Raw genomic sequence first — 14772 nt, 5'->3', positions numbered from 1 at the left:
AGCTTTATAAAAATTATGATTATTGCTCTCAAAATACAGAAGCTGTCACTTTTTAAAAGCTGGAATAATGATTGTTACGTCTTTCCAGTGGTTGTTGTCTAGGTATTGCTGTTACGTACTTGATATGGTGCCTTCTGCTATTCTTTGGTTCCTTCTAGGAAAGTCTACTGTGTCCAGAGGATGACACTTCTGGTCTACAACGAACAGGTCTGCAGAACTGTAGGAATCTCCTCCCAGGCCAGGTCGTAGATGTTTGGAGAGATGTGATTGAGCTTCTGTGCATGTGTGGCCACCAGCTCTGGGCACATTAGCTGGATGTTCTGAGAGGTAATCAATACAACACAATAGGAGCACCACACTAATAATATAATAGTAATATCTAGACAATGGATAATTCCAATTTGGAATAACAATTCCATATTGTTACATTTTGCATGATCTAAGAGAAAATTAACTCTTATTTACGTGTTGTTAGGAGCCTTCATCAGGTCATTTTTAACCATACTAGAGGATGCAACACTGTTCCTGCTGGCAGAGTGATGGAACCTTAACGCAAACCATTGTATATCAGTTCGCTAAATTGGTCACCGTTTGGATCAATCAAAAATTTTAGAATTGTTTCCTTTATATACGAAAACCAGGAGGCCAATGTTCCTGCAGTTTGAGGAGATGTAGGAGATGAACGTTCTTCTTGACTGTGCTGCTGTGAAAAAGGAGTAGTTTCACATGTGGTAATACTTCAAGTAGCTTTTATTAACGTGTTTCAGGTTCAGTCCGAACTGTGCCATGTTCCTGTAGTGGTTCTCTCTAGGTAGGAAGAAGGAATGTTGAAGATTGTAGAAAGGAACAGACTGCAAAATAGCTGTGGTCCACTAGGGGAAAGAACCTCTGGTGCCACACAGGCTGGCTACTAGGTAAGTCCGTGTTAAGGGTGTATTACGTTATAAAATCCCTATCATTTCTACCTTTAGGAAGAAACGCATAATTTAAAAATGATGTATTTTTTTTCCTTTTTGAATATATTCTACAATTACTTAACCTTCATAGCAATATCCTCCTACAACAGCGTCATGGTGGTCTTTGTTGAATATCAGCTACAGTGACTTCCCAATAATAACTGGAGCGTCAGACATCTAATCCCCTCGGATATCAAATAGCCATAATTTCTCCAACAGTACTAGCCACAGTGTTCTCCTGAAAACATGGTCGATGTGCCATCGGCATCTGCTTCTCTTCATAGATGTAACAGCTAGAGGGCACTCATGTAATTTACTAATCCTCTGATGACCTCTAAGATCAGTGCAGGACAGGGAGAATAGCACTGGCATTGAGTGACAGCGCTCTGTTCTCTGCAGAAGTGATTTGTGGACCCCGGGTGGTTACCTCGCCGGCATATCCTATGTTCTGTCCCTGTGCAGAATGAATTAAATAAGGAAAGCCTTAGTATAATACTTCACAGTAGAGTCCTCTGTTCCCATAATATAGAAGGCACTAATGTATAGGCAACAGCGGCAGACATTGCCCATAGTATGTTATGGTATTAAAAAAATGTATAATGTGCGGTATATATTTTGTACTGTATACCTCTGAATTAAATGGTAGCCTACTAAAGTTCACAAGAAAGGTATTCTTGTGCATATTTAAGTGTGTGCCTAAGGATATGTTTTAGCATTCCCAGTGCATACATCCTATGCAGTGTGCCAAAGAAATGCAAACCCACCCTAACAACCGAGTCAAGAAAGAGTAATTTCTAAGCACTGCAGATAGTTCCCATATGAATGGGTTAATGCCAGAGATGAACAAATCAGACAAAATTTGAATTTGCATTGTTTGATTCGCAGATAATTTTTGTGCGAATTTGATTCCCCTTATTATCTTTTGGGGTCAATATAGACCCAAGAGCATAATAAAGTAAAAAGAAATCCTTTTCCCCTTACCGCTCACCGCTCCAGCCCCACCACCAGCCAACCGGTTCACGTCATATCTTCTGCTGCTGGCTCTGAAGACCACTGGTCTTTCACACTGAGCTGGGATTTCTGTCTCTAATGAAGCTCAGGAGGTGCCTGCCCAGGCATGACATCAGGACATGTGCTGTGACCTTGCGCAGAACCACCCCCAGGCCTGGTCAAAGCCAGAAATCCAAACCCACTGTGATAGGTCTTTTGAAATTCAACACAAGTGGGTTGGGGGATCAGAAAACGTGATGACGAGGGCTGGATGGGTGACCATGAAGAGTGTAGGAGACAGTGAGGTGAATATAAGAAGTTTTTTTTACAATTTTTTTAACCGTTTGATGGGTCTTTATGTGGAGAAAAATGGCTGCCAGCAGCTGTCAATTTGTTGAATCTGTATGAAAGTAAAAAACTTAAAGTCCACATTTTGGCGAATGGCGATTTTTGTAAATTTAGAGTAGTGTTCAATTCCAGTTGAATTTGTTTGCTCATCTTTAGTTAATTTTATAGATTAATGAAATGATTTGATCTAGTGGCCATGTCAGTATGTCTTGGCTGTCAAACTGGAGCCCTGTGAGCTGTTATCTACCTGCCGGAATCCATAGCTCTTCTTTTCATTAGTTGGCTTGGCGACATTGTGTGTGCAATAATTAATGATAGGCAGCCTAATGAAAAGAGAAGCAAGGTATAGCCAGGAGGTAGAAAGCGGTTTGTAGGTCTCTTGACCGGCAGCCATGGAATACTGACCTGGCGCTGGTTATCAGGGTCCTGAGAAAAAATTTGCTCATCTCTAGTTAATTCACACAAACAAACCTTTTGGTCCCCGTGGGGAAAAGAAATCGTAGCATTGAGTAGTCTTGTCTATTTTCTGATTGCTAAGTTCAACAGTGCTGAAGACGGCTGCACCAGGGCGCAATGTGCGGATGTGACTGGCTCGAGAACTCACACGTCGAGGTGGGGTTCCTCTTTTAGTAATAGTCTGTTAACAAACCAGACTACATATTCTCTCGATGTTGGAAATAAAATACATTTTCTCCATATTTTCTAAATCTTAATTCACCAGACAGCTGTCAAATCCTACTTATTAGAGACTCCCACCCTCGTTCAGGTCACACATACACATGTTCTGGTGAGAAATAATAAAAAGGAAGCATAGTTTTTTTGTACTGGGTCAGTGAAAGTCTAGGCACTTTCCCAGCTGTGATCAGCCAAATGCAAGAAGACCATTCTCCGACTGATTACTTGTCATACTTATTTTATATCACCGATACATGATACGAATAGAGACATATCAGGTTGCGTAAACACTGGCAAAGCAAAGAGAAACTGTTACAGAAAATAAACCCAAACTACATCAAATAATATTCTGCTCCTTTTAGTCTTATACACAGATGTCACCGAGTCACGCAACTTGTCTGTGGGTGGATTTTATATGTTGAGAGTTGTGGTGTATCCCTAGCATTAAATACTTTTCTTGAAGAGTAGAGGTCACTCAATGACCATTTATAAAGCTTGTCTTCTCCCTTGTAGCAGAAGAGTCTTTGGATTCTCTTAGGCACCAGTGTCTGGATGTGACTGCAGCTTCTGAAATTATGACCCCATGTGAAGCCACTCCAGATTTTGTTTTAACATAATATTAATTTCACAGGCGACGAACACACGGCTCGTACATAGCTTGGTCTTTGCTGTAGTAACATACAGATGCGAAACCTGAATGATAAAGAAACAAGACAGAAGAAAAATCAATGCCTTCCAAATGTGGTATTGGAGGGGGATGCTATCAATATCATGGAAGGTAAGAAGAACAAACAAATGAATCTTGGTGCAAATCAAGAGAGACATGTCACTCGAAGCAAGGATCATCAAGCTACAACTACTTTGGATACATCATACGAGGAGAGCAGTCACTGGAGATGGACATCATGGTCGAAAGAATAGAAGGAAGAAGGCGAAGAGGAAGACTAGCAACCTGATGGCTTGATACAATCAAAATAACAGAGGAGAAGTTCCTGGAGGACCTATCTAGGCTTGCACAAGATTGATCTTCTTATTATTATTTATCATTATAGCGCCATTTATTCCATGGCGCTTTACATGTGAGGAAGGGTGTACATAATAAAAAGTACAATAATCTTAAACAACACAAGTCATGAATGGTACAGGAGGAGAGAGGACCCTGCCCGCGAAGGCTCACAATCTACAAGGGATGGGTGAGGATACAGTAGGTGAGGATAGAGCTGGTTGTGCAGTGGTTTCCTACAGTTTGTTCATCCGTCACCTTGGTTCAAGATTAAGAGGAAGGCTGTTAACTAAATAATAATAATAATATAACAATCCAAAGCCGAACTGATTCTAAAAATTAGATCTTTTCCAAGAGGAGGTAAGTTGGCTCTCTAGTGCTACCTTACCCAAACCAGACCCTTCTCCATAAGGAAAATATTCCCATCTGCTCACAACTGTTCCTGAGTTCTTCAGCAGCACTACACAGGCTACTGGTTGGCAACATGGTGAGCGGCCTTTGATGGAGGTCTAGGAAGTTCTTTTTTTCCGTGTGGAGACTGTTAAACTGGCAGAAGGGAATTTTTAGGCCTGGGAAAAAAGTTAAATTTCCTTCTAGAGCAAACGTCTATCTAGTGAAAACTATTTGAGGTAACTACTAGTGATGAGCGAGTATACTTGTTGCTTGGGTTTTCCCGAGCACGCTCGAGTGGTCTCCGAGTATTTATGACTGCTCGGAGATTTAGTTTTCATCGCCTCAGCTGAATGATTTACAGCTACTAGCCAGGCTGAGTACATGTGGGGATTCTCTTGCAACCAGGCCACTCCCACATGTACTCAGGCTGGCTAGTAGCTGTAAATCATTCAGCTAAGGTGATGAAAACTAAATCTCTGAGCAGTCATAAATACTCAGAGACCACCCGAGCGTGCTAGGAAAACCCGAGCAACAAGTACACTCGCTCATCACTAGTAGCTACCTTACAAGTCAATGTCTGACCGCTTAAAGGGGTTTTCCAGACTCTGAAAAACCATGCGTCCAGCTGCAGCTTCTTTTAAAAAAAACCCTTTACATTATTCCCCCTCCCTGGTTCCAGTGCTGGGACTCCACCAGTGCTCCTGGTGTGTCTTATTGTCTGCAGCGCTGATGTTGTATCAACAACACTGCAGCCAATAAATGAGCTCAACAGCTCTGCTCAAGTTGACGTTATGAGCTGCTGTGATCGGCAGCTCTGTGGACGTGACTTCAGCGCTATGGACAATAACAGACAAAAAAGCAGAAACTCGGCTCTGGACCAAGGGGAGTGAATAAAACAGATGTAAAAATGTAACTGGGTAACAGCCAAGCTGAAATAAAAAACAAACAATTAACAAGCCTTGCCAGTTGCCACATGTCTTACAGTCATAATCAGTAATGGAGGAAACATTACATGGGCATCTTCATCAGTTAAGATATTGCAGTAGTCTTGCAGTCCTATGTAAAACAACATGTAATGCCTTGCAGTAAGGGACTGTCTGGTTTTTCTGCCCAGACTGACTTTTGGTATGGGAACACACATTTTTTTGGAAAGCATAATGGCTCAGTGGTTATTACTGTTCGCATGCAGCTTGAGGCCCTCCATTCAAAACCAACCAAGGGCCACATCTGCATGGAGTTTGTAAGTACTCCCCATGGAAAAGGACTGATGAGTGTGATGACAATCTCTATATTGCGCTGCTGGCGCTTTAACCAACAGGAAATATATATATATATAGAAAGCGCATTTGTCAACCAGAGAATTAAATCAAACACTGCTCTTAACGGCTTTGCCAAGAAGGTGATCTGCAGGCTGTCAGCATTAGCTTCTGACTGTGTAAAAGACATTCCCTCGTTTCCAATGACATTCCCAGATCTCAGCGGTCTGATGTAAAGTGCTGCGAAGAACACACTCGCTTCCATTCTACAAACATTCCTACCTTCCCCATCTGTTCTGCGTCCAGTTCCTCTGCAGCTCAGTCCCTCGAAAAAGGACATCTGGAGCGCAGATTAATCCACCGTAGACAAGATTAATGGAGACAACCTGCAAGATTTAAGAAAAGCCAGTTCTGTTTAGGTGAAATAGTGAGGTGATAATGGATATAATGATCAGATTATTAGAGAAAAGTCTTTGGATCATTAGATTTTTTTCTTATTTTTCCTTTTTTTTTCAATAATTGGCAACTTTGAAAATAATTTCACCCATGGAAGGACTCTGTTTAGAAAAAAAAAGGATATGTAAAGAGTTAAAATGATCCTGGTATCGGAGATATTCTTGATATAAGGATGCAGTCAGATGGCCGTGTAACGCGGACAACGATCACGTTGCAATGCTCAGAGTGGCCGGCAGCTCTCCCGACCCGAGCATTACCGCTGCATAGAAATACATGAAGCGGTTACCCTTGGGTCAGGAGATCCGCCAGTCAGTCCAAGCCTTCATCGTCCCTGTTATATGGCTGTCTGACTGCGCCCTATGAGTGAGATTGTATTTACAAACACTGTGTTCCAAATTATTATGCAAATAATATTTCCTCATATTTTCTCTAAATTACCTATCTGACTTGCAGACATTGTTATTTTCCAGTCATCTACTATTCTAGTATAATAGCAATGTTTTGGAACAAACTGCCTATGAAAACAGTATCTTTTTTTAAAAAAATAAACACTCAAAATGCATGTTCCAAATTATTATGCACAGCAGAGTTTTCAACCTTTTTTTTTTATTTTGAACAAAAAAATGGTAAATTGTGAAGTTATAAGCATTATCAGCTTATTACAAAATGAAATCAAACAGTTTTCAAGTGAAAACTTTATTCTATGTGATGTTACATTTGCACATAGGACCCCTTGTTCGAAAGAAGCTTCTGAACTCTCTCGTCCATTGAATTTGTCAGTTTTTGGATGGTTTCTGCTTCAATTATTTGCATGTGGACAGAATACCCTCCCAGAGCTGTTGCTTAGATGTGAACTGCCTCCCGCCATCATAGACACTCCTTTTGATGATGCTCCAGAGGTTCTCAATGGGGTTGAGGTCAGGGGAAGATGGTGGCCACACCATAAGTTTGTCCTCTTCTATGCCCATAGCAGCCAGAGATGCAGATGTGTTTTTTGCAGCATGAGACGGTGCATTATCATGCATGAAAATTATCTTGCTGCGGAAAGCACGGTTCTTCCTCTTCAACCATGGCAGGAAGTGTTGTTTTAGAAACTCCACATAGATTATGGAGTTCATCTTTACCCCTTCAGGGATCATAAAGGGGCCGACAATCTCTCCACCCATGATTCCAGCCCAAAACATTACTCCACCTGCTCCTTGTTGGCGCCTTAGCCGTGTTTTCATGGGGTGTCCATCAACCAGCCATCCTCCACTTCATCCATCTGGACCATCGAGCGTTGCACGGCACTCATCGGTGAACAAAACAGTTTGGAAGTCAGTCTTCATGTATCGTTTGGCCCACTGGAGCCGTTTCTGCTTGTTGCAGTGGATAGAGGTGGTCGACAGGATGGCTTACGCACAGCTGCAAACCTCTGAAGGACCTTGCATCTTGTTGTTCTGGGGACGTTGGAGGCACCAGCAGCTTCAAAAACTTGTCTGCTGCTATGACAAGGCATTTTTGCAGCTGCTCTTTTAACCTTACGCAATTGCCTGTTGGAAAGAGTCCTCAATTTTTCCTTATCAGCACGCACACGTGTGTGCTGGGAATCAGCTACATACTTCTTGATTGTGCGATGATCATGATGAAGTGTCTTGGCAATGTTGATTGTAGTCATGCCGTGACCTAAATACTCCACAATTTGTTGCTTCTCAGCAGCCGACACATCCTTTTTCTTTCCCATTTTGGCAAAAAATGTAGGCTGCTTAATAATGTGGAACAGCCTTCTTAAGTAGTCTTGCCTTTATTTGGACACACCTGCCAAACTAATTTGCACAGGTATCTGCAATTGCTTTCAGTGATATAAAGAGCCCTGACACACATTGCCATCAATGAGTTTAAATGACAAACAAAAAAATTCTAACCTTATCACTCCTAATCTCTATGTGCATAATAATTTGGAACACAGTGTATATGCGTCTTAAAGGGGTTCTCTATGACTTTTTTGGTTTTTTTTTCTTCCTATAGGGTGTAGAGCTGACCCATAGTTAGTTGCTAACTACCTGCCTGTTTCCCTGCAACAATCTCTATCAACTCATGCGGCAATTCTGCTGATTCCATTGATGGAGTTGCTGTATGTGGTGGCAGAATCACACTGCAGAAATTATATGTAACAACTCTGCTGGCATCACGGCATGGCCTCTCATCTCTCACACTATCTTACCCACTGCTCCAGTCCATGATGTGGTTTCTGTTTCATGCCAGCTCCATGTTCTGTGTCTCTGCTCTCTGCATGCTTCCTGGCTGTCTGCATGGGGGGGGGGGGGGGTGGCGGCACCTGAACTCTCTGGTTCTTATAGGAATCAGGTGCACCTGTCTAATCTTTTCCTGACCAATTACCAAGAGGCCTCCAGTATTTAGTGCAGCTCCACCCAGTGGTCTGGGCTTGTGCAATGTGTTAGCTCAGTTTGTGTTTAGCTTCTGAGTTACTCCCTCTCTAGAGGCGTTTCTCTTTGCCTTGCCTTGATCTTGTTTTCCGCCCTCCAGGAGGCAGAATATCCTGGTCCCTGTGTCTTTGTTCTTGTTTCTTGTCTTGTTCCATTTCCTTGTCTGAACTTAGTCTTATCTCGGTCTCCTTGTCTGTGGCTTCCTTCCCTGTTGTGTCTTTCCTTGTGTTCTCAGTCTGCTTATGCTCCGCACTCTTGCGGCTCTGCCTGCTCTGTACCTTTGTGGCTTTACCTCTTCTCTGCACACCTGCGGTTCTGCTCCGTTCTACTCTGCTTAGCTTCTGCTGCTGCAGTAATCTCTTGCTGCAGCTCCTCTCCGCATTCCTTGCGGTTCTGCTCTGCTTTGCTGCTGCAGAGACCTCTTGCTGCAGCTCCTCTCCGCATTCCTTGTGGCTCCGCTCTGCTTAGCTTTTGCTGCTACGCTATCTCTTGCTGCTCTTCCGCTCCTATCTGCAGCCTTGCACTTCTCTTCCTGTGTGAACAGGTCCCAACCTGTTCCTTCATTCTCCTTTCCTTCTGGTTTGTTTCTGCAGTGCCCCAGAGACCTGGTCGTTGCAGTACTGATGCTCCGCCACTAAGGGGAGTGATGGTACGTCTGATGGCACTTAAGGAGTTCACCTGACCAGGTATCATAGTCACACACTACATTTCACACTTCAGCCACCAGGGGGAGCAAAGGGTTCTATGCATTAGGCCACTCCTCACACTTGGGTAAAACTGGAGGCTGGATAGGAAGTTAGTTAGAAGCTGACTGGGTTCGATCCAGGCAACACCCTGTGGCAGAGGGTGTTGCGGGAGAAAATTCAGGGGGGTCCCTGTCAGGGGTGGGATCCTGACAGTGACCTAGCAAATAGGACAGAACATTACGGAGCCGCGCCTGCACTTGAATGCGGCAGCATCTTAAGAAAGGACACGAAGCGAGATATATTGTGGAGAAGTGAGAGACGAGATCGCAGCAAAAAGGAGATAAAGCCAGTAGGAGTTGTGCCCCGAGATTGGCAACATCCTACTGAGGCGCGTAGCCGGTGGCCGGAACGCCGAGGCAGTATTGGGCTCCAAGCAGTACTTCAAACAGCGGCAGGACAGTTGATTATACACTCACCGGCCACTTTATTAGGTACACCATGCTAGTAACGGGTTGGACCCCCTTTTGCCTTCAGAACTGCCTCAATTCTTCGTGGCATAGATTCAACAAGGTGCTGGAAGCATTCCTCAGAGATTTTGGTCCATATTGACATGATGGCATCACACAGTTGCCGCAGATTTGTCGGCTGCACATCCCAAAGATGCTCCATACAAGGCAGGATGGATCCATGCTTTCATGTTGTTTACACCAAATTCTGACCCTACCATCCGAATGTCGCAGCAGAAATCGAGACTCATCAGACCAAGCAACGTTTTTCCAATCTTCTACTGTCCAATTTCGATGAGCTTGTACAAATTGTAGCTTCAGTTTCCTGTTCTTAGCTGAAAGGAGTGGTACCCGGTGTGGTCTTCTGCTGCTGTAGCCCATCTGCCTCAAAGTTCGACGCACTGTGCGTTCAGAGATGCTCTTAGGCCTACCTTGGTTGTAACGGGTGGCGATTTGAGTCACTGTGGCCTTTCTATCAGCTCGAACCAGTCTGCCCATTCTCCTCTGACCTCTGGCATCAACAAGGCATTTCCGCCCACAGAACTGCCGCTCACTGGATTTTTTTTCTTTTTCGGACCATTCTCTGTAAACCCTAGAGATGGTTGTGCGTGAAAATCCCAGTAGATCAGCAGTTTCTGAAATACTCAGACCAGCCCTTCTGGCACCAACAACCATGCCACGTTCAAAGGCACTCAAATCACCTTTCTTCCCCATACTGATGCTCGGTTTGAACTGCAGGAGATTGTCTTGACCATGTCTACATGCCTAAATGCACTGAGTTGCCGCCATGTGATTGGCTGATTAGAAATTAAGTGTTAACAAGAAGTTGGACAGGTGTGCCTAATAAAGTGGCCAGTGAGTGTAGGTTGGCTGTCTCACCTAAAACACCTAAGCAGAGATAGGGGGCAATTGTGGGAGAGGGGCGACACTAGGGTCCCGGAAGAACTCCAGGCCTACCCGTCATATGGGTGCGTCCTAGCCATATCATCTGGGGGACGGAACAGAACATCAGAACAGATACGAGTTGTGAGAAAGAACATCAGAAACAGACACAACAGTTGTGAGGACTATCCCGTGGTGCTCAGCAGGGAAGGACTACAACACACAGGCGCTAGAAGGTAGGCACTGATTTCCACCTGCAAAGGAAACTCTGGATGTGCCTTCGGACCGGCCGGTCTCAGCCAGCCCCGTTAGCAGTACTCTGGATTGTGGACCCTGAAGCCTTCAGTAAAGAGGTAAAGAGACTGCAACCCTGTGTTCTCGTTATTCATCGCACCTTGCACCACGCACCACGCACCATCATCACACCTTTCATTGGACGCCCCTTAGCAGGGTCACGGACTGGGTCTAGCCACCGTGACAACCCCAGGACTGAGACTGAGAGGCCCGGTATCGAGTACCCCGCGGCCCTGCGTCTGGGGGCGCTCCATTTCCTTACCTGCATCTCCTGTGTGAACGGGTCCCAACCTGTTCCTTCATACTTCTTTCCTTTCTGCTTGTTTCCTTACCTGCACCTCCAGTGTGAACAGGTCCCTACCTGTTCCTTCATACACCACACCAACCAGCCCTGTGTCTCTGCCATTCCTGCCAGCCCTGTGTTCTCTGCCATGCCTGCTAGCCCTGTGTTCTCTGCCGTGCCTGCCAGCCCTGTGTTCTCTGCCATGCCTGCCAGCCCTGTGTTCTCTGCCGTACCTGCCAGCCCTGTGTTCTCTGCCGTGTCTCTGCCAGCCCTGTGTCTCAGCCGTGCCAGCCTACTTGTCTGAGTTTCAGCTGTGCTCTTCTGCCAGTCCTGCCTATGCCCACACCTGTCCTAGTGTTCCTGTTCTCCAAGTGGGATCAGCAGCCACAACCAGACACCACCCTGGAGTAGCACTTGGCAGCTGCCTGCTGCACAAGCCTGACCTCACCATCAGAGGCTCCAGTGAAAACCCAGGCAGCTGTCATAGTCACGCCCCTTCCAAGCTAGCCTGGTTTGTGGCACAGTGGGGCCACAAACCCTCCGCGCTCACGCCCACCAGTCAGGGCGTGAGCGTGACATTATAGCTCCTTGACTGCCATCTTATAGGAAGAAGTGCCTACATCATAATCAATTGTCTAGTGCACCTCCACCCGGTTTATTGGAGGCATTAACAGGTGTTGCATGAAGGTGATTCCAGCATTAAAAAGGGCAATCTTTTGTTTGAGATCCAATACAGGAAAGGCACAAAACGCTAACACGTTTCAGGCCCTAGGACAGTCTCGTAGTCATAGCTAGAGATGAGTGAACTTTTCAAGGTTCTAGTGTATATTTTCAGCTAGGTACGTGAATTCTGTATAATGCATTTAAGCAAAAAAAATAAATGTCCCTGGACTTTTTTTATCCTTTAAATTTTTCAAATTAAAGGTGCAGCAGGTCAATTATCTTACATTTGGTTAAAACCTAATTCTGAACATGAAGTTCTGGCACTCCATATTGCCAAAATATATGAGGTCCTGTCATCAGAGTGTGTTACAGACCACGAACCTAACTCAGAAGGCCATTTGACCTAGGGGTGCTCCAATGACAGAATGTAAATAACATTCACATTGGTGGCTCGTGGCACTTCTCGTAAATTCAGCTGCATGCCTGGTTCTATGGCATGGGGGCGCTTTAGTTAATCAAACTCAGAAATCATCAAACGTCTTAGGCTTCATCTCCGATGTCCCTTTTTCACAGAGTTCTAACAGTGATTTTCATAGATATAACAAGCGCATATTAAAGGAGTTTTCCACTACTCTTGACAATCCCTTCTCAATCAACATGTTTCCCCCAGTAAAATAACAACACCTATATTCGTTCCGGCTCCGGAGCTGTTCCAACGATGTCGGCAGTGGCTCTCTCGGGGATCAAGTGACATTATTTTGTCACACAATCAGTGGTGGCTTCACTCTTTCCACCTTTAGATGAATCAGACATGAAGAGGAAGTGGGAGCTGACATGGCCTGCTCAGTTCCTCTTGATAGCTGTTTTATCCGCAGGCGGGAGAAGTAAAGACAGCGCTGATTTGGCCACAGGGATCTCGTGACATAATAATGACACCCGATCCTCCGGAGTGCCAGGGAAGGCACGCTGTTAAGGGTCCGGCACTGAAGGTGAGTATAAGGCCGGGGTCACACTTGCAAGTGCAATGCGAGAAACTCGAGCGAGTCTCTCGCCTCAATACCTGGCACTGCCGCCGGCACTCGGGACCGGAATGTGCGGCTGCATGTATTTCCCGAGTGCCGATGGCAGTGCCGGGTATTGAGGCGAGAGACTCGCGTGACTTTATCGCATTGTACTCGCAAGTGTGACCCCGGCCTAAGTATTGTTATTTTACTGGGAAGAAACATGCTGATTGAGTAGTGGACAAACCCTTTAAAGTATATGGTGCTGATTACATGCCGTGTTTTTTGAAGACCGTGTGTCTGCAAAAAAAAAAAATCACAAAGACAGGTCTAATTTTCATCTGAGTTATCACTCATACAAGTCTATGGGTCTATGAAAGTGACATACAGCACCAGGATGCCATCTGTGTGCCATCTATGTGCGGTCTTTTCTTTAACATTGCAACGGGAGGGAGAAGTTTTTCAAACTTTCTTATTTTGCAACCCAGAACATCATTAATGATAAAAAGTAACACACTGACCAAACACTGATGAAAATTGGTCAGTTTTGTCACCAATGGCCAAATGAGTTTGAAGCTTGTCGATTACAATGATATGACATATGACATGAATCTACATAACTAATCATATGCAAAATAGTTGTACGTCAAAGTTATGTATGAGATAGCCAAGATGATTGTCTATATAATGATGCTAGTCTCACGTTCGAAGCTGCAGCAGATGGTGTGATATGGAGCCTGAAAGTCAAAAGTTCAAAACTTTGAAACTTTGTGTTACCCTTTTGCTCCTCACTGTATATCTAGGCAAAAACTTGAAGCTGCTGAGGGATGAATCTCCACGGTTACTTTTTGGAGCGTGTGAACTATTTGGTCTCCTTTGCAATCCATTTATTATGGTAAATGATTATTTTTTGGTTCCCCGTCTCCCTGGAGCGTCATGTTTCTTCTTTATAGCTGAGTAATTATTCTATGCATGTATTATCATTCAGATAAAAAATGCTGCAATTTCTTTTTCATTCACTTGATGATGTGAAACATTCTTGTCCGTCTCGGATATATTGGTTTTCTGCATTCTGTCCTATAATACACCCATCATATAGTCAAAGTCTTTCGGAGCTTGGATTTCTTTGGCTCTCAGCTCCTACAGTATTTTGCCACAGTTACTGATACATTTTACATTGGTTGCTGCAATACTTTAGGCAAACAATTTTTATTCCAAGTTCAACTTTGCACGATTCTACTGTTTCTTTCCACTTTGCCATTTAAACATGAACTCTGGATCTCGTTTTAATAAAATCAAGATAGAAACTTTTCAATCTCCCAACAGGAACTTTGTAGGTGATCGGCCACTAAAGAGTATTTTATAAGAGTTTTAACATAATCTCTTTCTATCCACATATTTCTGGTGGCAAAAAGGAAACGCTTTGAATACCCTCTTTTTTAACTTTTTTTTAATAAGATTTGCCATAGTATATATGTAGCATTAGTTGTAGCATGGGACTGCTACTCAACACAAAAAATACAAAGATATTGACTACTGTCATGTAAGACCGGGACACATTTGAGATGAACGGCGACAAGTTGTAAAGGGCTTCAATATACTTGGATTGATGATCACTTAAGATGCAGCAATGACACCGATAGGCAACAATGAAGTCACTGGACAAGGTCTTCAAATCACTTCACTGGTGACGAAGACATGGCTCATACATAGTCTTTCCTTTTCTGTGCAAAACCTGGACCATAAAGCAACAAAATAGAACAAAAATGTATGCCTTTGAAATGTGGTGTTGAAGAAGGATGTTATCAATACCATGGAGGGTAAGAAGAACAAACAAATCAAGTTTTGGAAAAAATCAAGCTAGACATGTCACTCAAAGCAAGGATCACCAAGGTATGACTTGCCTACTTTGCATACATCAGATGAAGATAGCAATCACTGGAGAAGGACATCA

The sequence above is a fragment of the Ranitomeya variabilis genome, chromosome 8 (assembly GCF_051348905.1).
Source record: "Ranitomeya variabilis isolate aRanVar5 chromosome 8, aRanVar5.hap1, whole genome shotgun sequence".
NCBI classification, from domain to species: Eukaryota; Metazoa; Chordata; class Amphibia; order Anura; family Dendrobatidae; genus Ranitomeya; species Ranitomeya variabilis.
The sequence above is the reverse complement of the archived record's forward strand: the minus strand, read 5'-3'. Positions refer to the sequence as shown.